The sequence below is a fragment of the Phyllostomus hastatus genome, unplaced genomic scaffold (assembly GCF_019186645.2).
Source record: "Phyllostomus hastatus isolate PE091 unplaced genomic scaffold, TTU_PhHast_1.1 phas_scaffold_1066, whole genome shotgun sequence".
Lineage (NCBI taxonomy): Eukaryota > Metazoa > Chordata > Mammalia > Chiroptera > Phyllostomidae > Phyllostomus > Phyllostomus hastatus.
In genome coordinates, this window is record NW_025334004.1 from 20,034,221 (window position 1) to 20,045,865 (window position 11,645).

An 11,645-nucleotide genomic window follows, 5' to 3' on the forward strand; every position below is an offset into this window, starting at 1 on the left:
TATTGTTCATGGTTGGCATGACAACTTGATATGCTAGAGAGTAATATGTGCTCTGTTCACATCGTTGGGGACTCTGACAAGTTTAAGGCCAGGCCTTTGCCTCTAAATCTTGTTGCCAAGGTAATGCAGCATAAGGCCAGAGTCCACTGAAATGAATACCTCTAACAGCTCGTGCCAGCAGGAGCTATCTGATTAAAAGGGATCCTTGAAAAAAAAAGAAGAAAGCAAAGAAAAGAAACTGGATTTTAACAAGAGCAGGAGGAGAATGCAAAGGTGGGTTATTGAAATATGGGCAACAGAAATCTGAAAGGAAAGCAGCCAGTGGGTGCCCAAGAAGTATCTAAATAAAGGGGTCTGTTTTATTAGCAAGGGGTTGATGATGTGTGATGCTCTGCAGGCAGCCATTTTTGTAAACAAAATGATACTGCCCCAGTTTCGAGTTCAGTAGAATGATTTCATTTGATTGGTGGCCACTCCCCTTCCAAACACAGACTTTAATTTGACAGATTTTCTTCTGTGATAATACATTAAAGAAAATCATTCCTGAGGGACTTTATAGGCCACACACGTAAGTCCCAAGAAGAAAATAAAATCCACAAAAAACTCAGCTCAGAGTAGAGGCCACCCAAATGCCACTGGCTTCAGTCACTGGAATGGCCTTTTGGTTATTCTTCTGATTCATGTCTCTGGGATTTACAGGATAGTATTCTCAGGATCGTGATCCTATGGGATCCTTGTTTTCCTAGTTTTATGTACCAGTTGATTTTGGATTTGTTCATGATAAAACTGTGGCCTTTGGAGTTTCTTATGTTCTAAGAACAGAGAAGAAATCTTCAAGTTCATAATCATGTTTCCCAACCAGATGTGATTCAGGTGCCACATGAACCACTCTCGTTTACACTTCCAGGGATTTAATGGGAATAATCAGCCAATGAAGACATAGGGATAAGAAGGTAAAAAGTGGAATCTGAAAGGAATTCAGAATCCAGATCAGCAGTTCTAATTTAAAGTTTCTACCAATTCAGATCAGAGTATTATTTCATAAGCAAATGAGAAAATGAAATTTTACTATGCTTATCCTACCCTATACCTGTAGCTCCTATACTATAAGATGTAATGGAGAGGATTTTGGCCTTAGATTTACTGCCCAAATCCAATTCCTGCCTCTACAGATAATTAGTTGAGTGACCTTGGCAAAGTATGTAACATGTTTGGTTCCTGTTTCTTAAGCTATAAAACAAGGTGGATGAGCCTAGCCTTTTCCTGGAATAGTAGTTCTCTACCTGGAATGTACAGCCAAATCACAGAAAGAACTTTTTTAGAAATTCAGAATCCCTGGCCCCACCCCAATCTCTATTGAATCAAAATTTGTACTTTTCAAGAGCTCTACACAAGATTCTCATTTGCATCTCTGTTTAAGAATCAACAGAGTCCTGGCTGGTGTGGCTCAGTGGATTGAGCACTGGCCTGTGAACCAAAGGGTCGCCAGTTCAATGCCCAGTCAGGGCACAAGACTGGGTTGCGGGGCAGGTTCTCCAGTGTGGGGCGTGGGAGAGGCAACCAAACATTGATGTTTCTCTCCTTCTCTTTCTCCCTCCCTTCCCCTCTCTCTAAAAATAAATAAATAAAAAATAAAATAAAAAAGAATCAAGATTACATAACTTGTAACGATAAACAAGCTAATATATATGAGTTGTCTTAGGCTCCTTAATCAAAAAAGGCTACTGCTAAGTTTAGCTTATGTGTTTTTCAGCTTATATTTTTTTAACATTTAAATAGGGCAAAGAAATTAGGAATGTAGGAAACTTGACATGCATAAAGTGGTTACATTACCCTCTACCATTTGAAGTATTTGAAGATGCCCAAGCTTTAAATGAAAAGCACTTTGAAGTAACTCTCTTTGTTCATGGTTTGCAATATTTCCCTCAGTCTTTATTGATCTGGACAGAATGATAATTGATGTTTATCTAGTCTTACTGGCACTATTCTGAGTGCTTTATAAGTGTTAGCTCTTTTGATCTTTACCCCCTCTTACACACGTGCTGCGGAGAGATTAAGTAACCGAAGGCTTCATGAGTAATAACAGGAAGATGTGGGCTTTGAACCCAGGAACCCCACTCCAGAGCCCCACTCTTAATCTCTGTGCTATTCACCACTTGGTAGGTTAAACATTTCCAAAGACTGAATTCCTCAATTTTCTCAAGTGAAAAGAAAAGCCTATACATAAAGAGTTTTTCTAGACATAGATGATCATTTCTTAAAGTATGGTCCTTAGGCTGCCTACATCTGAATGACATGAGGGCTTATTAAAAATGCAGTTTCCTTGGACAGCCCCAGACCTACCTCACTAGCACCTCAGGTACGAGTCGGGTCTGGGAACTGGCATTTAGAAAATATACCTCTTAGGTGATTTTTCCCCCAGTTTTATCAAGGTATGATTGATATATATATATATATATATATCGTGCAATGCAATTTTTAAGGTATGCAATGTGATGGTTTAATATATGTGGATACATTGCAAGATGATTATCACACTCAAATTAATTAATGTATCTCTCACCTTACACAGTTACCTTTTGTGGGTGTGAATGTCATGAGAATACTTAAGCTTCAGTCTCTTAACGAGTTAAGGTGACTCTCAAGCCCAGCAAAGTGTAAAAACTGCTGGTTTGGATCAATATTTGTGGGTCGCCCTGGGTGGGGATGAGGGTGGGTAGGACATTTGGGGAGCCACCAAACTGGAGCCGTTTTACAGAATCAGACGTTGGGGGCTGTCTGGGGTGGAATGTCCAGTCTCGTGGCTGAGGAATAATTTGCTCAGGGCACAGCTTCTGCCCAGGAACAACTGATTGTTATCTGTCAGGGATAGAAGCCAGCAAACTGACAGTATGATTTGCCTTCAGGGCCCAGATCTCATTTCTCTTCAAGGGGTTTCCCGCTTGTTGGTAGCAAGGCTAGAGCACTGGCCTGGAACTCTGCTGTTTTCTCTTTCAGTCTCCAAATGCCAGGAAGGCTCCGTGTCACTGCACACAGGCACAATGGCAGAGTCAGGGAGCGTACTGTTTGGAATGCGGTCTGGCCCCATTAGGGCTTTGAATTGGGCTGGAACTTGCAGACTTTCACAAGAGTGCATCGTGGTGTCTTTTTCAGATGGTCAAAGGAAAGGAGGCCGAGAGACGAACCCAAACGAACTGGGGATTTGTACTTTGGAAGAAGTCCGTGGTGATTCTTTAAGGAGTCGAAAACGTTTATGTGAGGCTCATTGAGCGTACTGTGTACTGACCTTCGGTGAGTACACAGATCAGTGAGCTTTGGAGGGCAGCTGTCCTCAGCATCACACCACCGGGGCCACTTCTGTGACTTCTCACAGGTGTCAGTAGCCAACATCAAATAAGATACAGAACATTCTCAACTCCCTAAAAACTTCCTTTGTACCCCTTTGCAGCCAACCCCATTTCCTTTTCCCTAGCCCTTGGCTACCAACTGATCTGATACGTGTCTGTCTTCCAGAAGGTCACACTAATGGAATCTTATAATCTACAGCCTTTTGTTGTGGCGTATATCAATAGTTCTTTCCTGTTTATTACTAAGTAGTATTCCATTGTGTGGGTTACCACAATTTATTTATTGATTCACCAGCTGATGGGAATTCGGGTTATTTTTACTCTTGGGCGGGCACTGGGACTTGAAGGAGCACTAACTCAGCAAGCATTTACTGAACACTGAAATACGAGAGAGTTGATGCCTACAGCCTCTGGTAGAAATAATCATAACACTGGAAATTCGAACACCCCAAGAAGAAGGAGCTCCGCGTGTGGCCCTAGAAACAAATGGGGAGGAGAAGAATGCTATTAAATGGTGTTGGAGTGATCAGAAGAACATTTCACGCCCTTTGAAAAGCCCTAAAATGATACTACCATGCCGAGACACATGAGGGCGCTCTAACTGGCCGGCATCAGCCAACACTCCTTCTAACAAAGGTTGTTTGTTTTTTACTTTATTGGAATGTTTTGTTGAAAACCCTGGTGAATTCTCACTCCCACCCTTGGTCTCGTTGGCCACTCTTGGATGATAGAAAAGAACTTGGCATCAAGTGAATCCGTCTTTGACTCCTCAGGGGTTTATTGTACCCAACCGCAGTTTTATGGTGAGGCTCCAGGCAGCTTCCCTACTTCCACTTACATGAAGAGGCTTCCAACGGGCCCTAGATTAGAATACCTCATAAATCACAAAGCGAACTGAAACTGTCCGTAAAGTTCCTTTTCTACTTTATTGTTATCTTCGGGCCTTCCCAGAATGCAGTACACAAGCGTTATAAAAAATAATTGCTGGGCAACATTTTCGGAAGCCTTGTTAGGCCCTGCTTTCACAGGGGTCAACAATTTAGCTGGTTGAGGGTTGTTCATTCTCGTCAAAGGAACCACTGTGATCCACACAGAGGAAAGCTATCTTTACAACAAAGCAGCAGGGGGACAGGACAGGGTTACTGGTTTTGGCTTCTAAATGGCTGTTCAAAACAAAAACCAAAAAAAAAAAAAAAAAAGGTTCTGGATACATTTAAAATTTTCTGAAAATCAATGACTCATTTGTTAAAGAGGAACCAAGTACAAAATAAAAGACACTTCATAAAAACTTCATTAGAATGCTCCGATGAGACTCTAGATGAATTTAGCGCTGCAGGAGGAGGGCGCGTGGTTTTCTTGCGAGGTATAGAAAGACTCAGACCCTTCCTCTCTCAGGGCAAGGGTTTGGTTCCCTCATTGGCAAGGATGTTTCTGCAAGGGCTTTTTACAATTAGCAGAATAAAATGATCTCTCGAAGAAAGAAGTCTTTTACTCAGTCAGCCTATCCAACATAAAATATAATTGTTTCAAGCAGAAAAGTATCTTTGGCTGTTACGTCCAAATTGCATAATAGGAGGGCCTTAAAATTAGGAAATTAGGGAGAAAAGAGTAAAGAGATAATTCTAAGAACAGGGTGTGGGCCCTGGCCCTGGATTCATGGGCGCTTGACGCCAATCAGGAAGACCACCCTGGAGTGCTCACCCCCGGGCCCCCCCCACCCCCCCCACCCCCCCGTTTGGATGAAATCCCGAACCACTCGGTCAGGCCTGGGCCCTTTGCACAGTCCCCATGGAGACCTTCTCAACCACCCCCTTCAACAGGCGTTCTCACATTCTCTGCTTATCTTATCCCTGGTTTCCAAAGCTCACTGGCTGTGTGAGTGCAGTTGTTAAAAAGATAGACCAATGAGTCATAGGGGGCTATGCGATCTTAATACAATTACTTTACTGCTCTAAGCCTCAATTTCCCCAATACAAAATGGAGATTGAGATTGTGATAGTATCTATTTCATGTCCGCTTATAGTACCTACCTATCTGAAGTTGTTGGGAAGATGAAATAAGATAGTGCATATAAAACAGTAAGGTAATGCATGTAAAATAATGCATGTAAAGAGTATCATTTATATATCATAAGCACTAGATAGAGATTGACATTATTATCATAGTTAACATTATTATTATTCCTAATTTTGTCCCTCTTAACCAGGATCTGACCTCCCCATCCTGGTAATCCATCTTCAGACTCCCAAGGAAAGAATCTTCCTAGTCTACCAAGCCCTTAACCTCTCTTGCCCCTCAGGAAGTGTACCCCACTCTTACCAGGGCTCACAAAAGAAATGCAGGCAATGTTAACAAGCTTGTCCCATCACATAGCAGAGTTGTCTAAAAATACCAGGAATGTCGAATGGCCATCACCTTAGCTAACCATCAATTTGGAATGGATTTACCTTAAAGGTGACACACGCATCATTCTGTGATAAATCCCTAGACTTTTCATCCATCCAGAGGAGAAGTGTGAGCATATTCTGCCGATCAACAATCATCTTCCTATAAATGAGATGCAGAAAAAGTACAACATGAGAGGAAAGGTACTCTGTTTAAAGAGGGGAAATGCTATTTTATAGCATTCCAATTATGTCCCCAGCAAGCAATGGAGTCAAGGCCAAAGCTGACAGTTGGAAGTCCAAGTTCTGCAAGAACAAAAGAGAAGAAAATCCAAAGAGACAGTGATCCCAGTTTTAGAAAATTGCCTCTGGTGATGAAGCTCTGCAAAGGATGAATGAGGAAGATCGGAGTGCCTCAGAATAGATCCGCTAACATTTCCCTTTTTAAGAATGGAAGGAGGGGTGTTGGTTCTTAAAAAGGCAATTCAGAGCAACTTACAGTCAAGCTGTATTTTAAACAAGTTTTCTTGGTTAGTTGGTATAGTGATTGATATAGATCCTAGATTGGTCTAGCTGGGTTGATTTCTGCCTAAGCCTTGGTTCCCCCATGTGAAAAACAGGGGTAGTACCGTTGTCTATCTCATAGTATTGTAATTCATTAAGTCCAATTGTCCATATACACTATGAAGGGCAGTGCCTGCGGTGACAAAAGGGAGAGGAGATGAAGAAGAAAATAATAAAGTAAGATTAAACACAGAGGGACCATGCCCAGACTAATGATGAAAGACAATGTGAGCCCACAAGTGTGATTAATACAACCCCGTGCACCCGAGGAAAGCAGTAAGGTAAAGGAGCTTTAACACACAGACTCCAATTTGACAAAGATGCTGAACACAGATTTGTCTGTTCAGCGCCTTTTGACTTATTTCCTCATTTCCAATGTGTCTGATTAGGTGATAGGCAAGTTCCAGAACAAAGGAGTAGCAAACAAAAAGGAGCTGTAGCAATTTTTATATATATATATATGTATGTATGTATGTATATATATCTACCCACACATATATATACATCAACTGATATGTATAAATTTATGTATATCTCCCCAAACTGAAGGGACATTAGAGGCTCTTTAGGTCAACCCTCTGAAGTTGGCAAGGTTAAGCGGCCAGCTCAAAGTCATGCAGCTAAGGAGATCCATGCCAGGACTAGACTCTGAAGGTGTCTTGGGTTCTCCCCAGTACATCAGACTGCAAGAGGAATGAAGATAACAATAATTCTGTTACTTTATTTTATATCTTCAGTCCAGTACAAAATGAAAGAGAAGCTTCCATACAGGCGTTGTTTGAAGTTTAACTCACAACAGGCTTTACCCTTTAAACGGGTCACTCTGTATCACCATGGTGATTCTTCCAAGTTTTCCTGGAATCATCAGCTGTTTTCTAATGAGGGCATTCCCAGAACTCGCAACTCCACCAAACAGATAAATATTTCCCTGTAGAAAATACTTAGGTCCTTAAGCAGCTTAGTCAGCAATTACTTTTCCTTCTCCATGTCTCACTCAAGGCAAAAGTCTAAAGCGTGCTCCTATGTTTGCTTTAGAAGGCATTGAGTCCTGTTCAAAAACCTCTTGATTCTACTGATGGCAAATCTACTTTCCTGGTTTTTATTTAATTTATATATCAGAAACCACCACCTTCTTGCCTTCTATCTTTCTAATTGAACAGTAAGTATATGACAAGTTAACAGACATGTAATAGTATGGCTACTCCTCAAAATATTTTTTTTAATTACATATGGTTCAACAACTCTACTTCTGGATATATAGACAAAATAACTGAAAACGAGGTCTCGAAGAGATATTTGTGCACCCATGTTCACAGTAGCATTACCCATGGTACCAAAAGCTGGAAGAAACCCAAGTATCCATTGATGGGTGAATGAATACACAAAATGTGATATTTATAATGGACTATTATTCAGTCTTTAAAAGGAAGAAATTCTGACACATGCTATAATATGGATTAATCTAGAAGACATTATGCTAAGTAAAATAAACTAGGAACAAAAAGAGAAGAACTATATGATTCCACTTATACGAGGTATCTAGAGCAGTCAGATTTATGGAGACAGAAACAGAATGGTGGTTGCCAGGGAATGGGGGAAGGGAGAAATGGGGAGCTGGTGTTTAATGTGTATCAAGTTTCAGTTTTGCAAGATGAAAAAATTCTGGGGATTGGCTGCAAGCAATATGAATATGTAGTTGATCCTGAACAACAATGGTTTGAACTGCGCAGCTCCACTTACATGCAGATTTTTGTCAGTAAGTATACAGTCAGCCCTTTGTGTCCCTAGGTTCCGCATCTGCAGATTCAACCAACTGTCGGAATCCACAGATACATAGGGCCGACTGTATGCATTGTTTGACTCCATTTTATAGAAGGGATTTGAGCATCTAGGGGTTTTGGTATCCGTGGGGGTTGGAACCAATCTCTCATGGAATGGTTGAGATGGTAAAGATTATGTTGTGTATTTTACCACAGTTAAAAATGGTTTGAGAGAAAGAGACAGAGACAGAGACTGGAAGTGTTTAAGTCCTGTACAGTTTATCATAAGCATATGTACAGTTAGTATTTTAAATAGTTTCATTAGCCTCATTATACGGCTCAGTCATAATTGTGAATGTTCACTGGTTAAGGCAGCGAAAAACATCAGCTGATAGCAATGTAAATAGATAGCAAACCAAAGACCAACCAAGACCAAGTATTTACATACTGTTTACCCAAATTTCTCAGTCTTCCACTCAGTTCATAATAAGCTCCAATCAGCTTTACATATCTGTTCTCCTAGGTTTGTCAATATTCCAGAGTTCCCTTGTGTAAAATACGGTTTGGGCCAAAATTTAGAAACTAGGGTATTGATCCCACGGGGGGGGGGGGTGGAATTGGTTAATTTCTTAAATGAACAAACCAAAATTCATGAAGTTCAAGTCCTTTCACATGACACAGTTCACAAAAATGTTTATACCTACTTTTATGGGTTGAATTGTGTCCCCCCACCCCCACAAAATAAAAATGTACATGTTCAAGTCTTAATCCCTGGTACGTCACAGTGAGACCTTCTCTGGAAATAAGGTCCATTAGATGTGATTTGTGAGGATGAGGTCATACTGGAGTAGGATAGGTCCCCAATCCAATATGACTGGTGTTTGTATAAAAGGGGTAATTGGGGCACAGACGCACACACTCGGGGAGAATTCCACATGCACATGAAGGCAGAGATCTACACCAGGAAGCACCAGTGACAGCCAGCAAACCACCAGAAGCCAGGGGCGAGGCATAGAACAGGTGCTCCCTAATGGCCCTGGAAAGGAACTACCACTGCCGAAAACTTGACCTTGGATTTCCAGACCCCAGAACTGGGAGACGGTAGATTTTTTTGTTTAAGCCAATAGATAAAAGCCTTGGCATGAGCTTCACTAACACCACTATTTCCTTTTTCCTTGATTTTCTTGCCTCTGGGCTCCTTCTGCTTTCATTCAACTCTCTTCCTCCAGTTTCCCCACCTCTTGAGGCTTTTACTTACTCCATGCCTCATGGTATATTTTAAAAGGTGCTCAGGCTTTCTTTTTAATTAATTTTATAACTTGTTTCCTTTTATTATAAAAGTAACGGATAGTCATGTTTAAAATTTTACTTTCATGTAATTCAAAGGGAAGTAAAGTGAAAATAAAGAGACTTCTCTCTTCATCCCCACCTGAGCAGACCTCTGAGCATCCCCCGCAGAGGTAATCTCTGTTAGAGTTGGGTACAAGGTCCTCCAGAATTTGTGGTGCCTATGCATGAGTGCATCTATGATTTATGCATTTGTTTTTAAAAAAGATAAAATGTAATAAAGTACATGCTGTTTTACAACCTGTTCTTCAAGTAATAGTATATCTGAACAGTTTTCCATATCAACATATAGGTATGGCTCTTCCTATTATGAGTGTTCCTTAAGTTAACCAATTCACCAACAAAAAATATTTATTTTATTTCCAGTTTAGTGCTGTTGTAACCAGCACTGACATGAACATTCTCGTGTGTGTAACTTGAGCGCTTATTTGAGTATATCTACAAGATTAACAGTTCTGCATCCAATTTACAAATGTGGGTGTGGTTTTCCCACACCGCCAAGCAATTCTCTGACAACAGCTGGGCGTGCTACAATTGAACTCAATTCTGACACTGTCCAGCTGGAGATAACATCAGATCCCACAGGTTAAAGGCTCAGTCCTGCAAGACCTTCTACCACTTTAGATGTCACCGCAATTCCAGGTTACCACCTGTGCTTGTGGCAGACCAGCTCCAGACTGGAGGTTCCAGCTTCCTGGCTGGGTTGAATTAATTGGCTAGACCAGCTTACAGAAGTCAGAGAAATATTTCACTTACTAGGTACCTATTCATTATAGAAGGATATAACTCAGGAACAGCCTTATGGAAGGGATGCAGAGACATGAATAGGGAAAGGACACAGAGTTTTCGGGTGCCACTCTCCCCAAATCTCCACGTGTTCATCAGTGCAGAAGCGCTCCGAACCCTAACTTTTACTTTTTTTATGAAGGCTTCATTACATAGACATGATTGGTTAGTTCATTGGCCATTGGAGGTTGAAATCAATCTATAACCCCTCAGAAGTTGGGAGGTGTGACCAAAAGTTCCAGTTCTCTGATCACATGGTTGGCTACACTGGCAACCAGCCCCCACCCTAATGAAAGATAACTAATAAGGCATCTCTCTCTTCATCATCATCATCATCATCATCATCATCATTATTTAGAAAATTCCAAGAGTTTCAGGAGCTGCATGCCAGATACTGATGAAGACTAACATATATATTTCTTATTATAAATTACAATATCACAAAGATAAATTCCTAGCAAAATTATTGGGTCAAAGGGTATATGCATTTTATATTTCCACAGATATTTCCATGAACCTGAGTATCTGAGAAAGCTGGGATTAAATCTGTGCTTTCTCACTTACTAATGGTGTTACTTCAAATAACTTACTTTATTCATTCTCCATTCCCTTGGCTATAAAACAGATGTGAAGTCTATCTCAGAGTTGTTCATGGATGACTAAATTTAGGAGTTAGCTCACATACACTCATCATCCATTTCTCTCCTCCATTTTCTCTCTTCTGATTCCTCTTTGGGTTTTTGCAAAGATGCCATTTCATTTCAAGTCAACACATAATTTTTTTTCCACTCAGACTGCATTCTCTCCCCCTTACTCTTCCAAAGGAAGAGAAGAACGATCATCAATGGCTATTGGCAGCTGCAAAAGCAACACCAAAAGCCAGCTTCACACTCAGGAGAGAACACTGCGCCTCTCCCTCGTGGTTTCGGGTGCTCTGCACATTCAGAGAAACTTCTCCAGTAACAAACTATAGAAATGATCCCTGAAAGTATCGTCTTTCAAGTCAACAAATATTTAAAGAACATCTAACATGTGCAAGGTTTGACAAATGCTCAGGGAGCTCTGATTTTTTTTAAAGATATCGTCTTTTTTTGTAGTTTATTATATTATATAGGAGAAAAACATCTCTCAGGTCCTAGAGCCTTGACTTAATGTTACTGAATGAATGAGTAAATGAAGGAAGAATGTTGTTGAATGAGTAGCACATCCATTCACGTGGAGGTCCCAGCATCATAGCGTGGAGCAGAGAGTCAGGACTAATAGAAGTGAGGCTTCTCAAAACATTTGCTCTGAATTCCGCTTAATGGCAAGGGAGGCAGGCACTGGGGATGAAGGACAGAGCATTTGGCTAGAAAATTACTTGAAGGCTCATGGTTTATCTTAAAACTTCACATAAAATTTGTATTCTGGTGCACAACATATTGTTTGCTTCCATATATATGGCACCCTTCTCCTCA

General features: G+C 40.8%; 1 non-coding gene across 1 annotated transcript; it reads right to left on the reverse strand.

The window, feature by feature from the left end:
- Nucleotides 1-10,972: 10,972 nt before the first annotated feature.
- Nucleotides 10,973-11,186, reverse strand: LOC123829163. The gene has a single exon (XR_006787552.1). It is a non-coding gene; the product is annotated as a small nucleolar RNA U3 (small nucleolar RNA).
- Between the last annotated feature and the right edge of the window lie 459 nt (nt 11,187-11,645).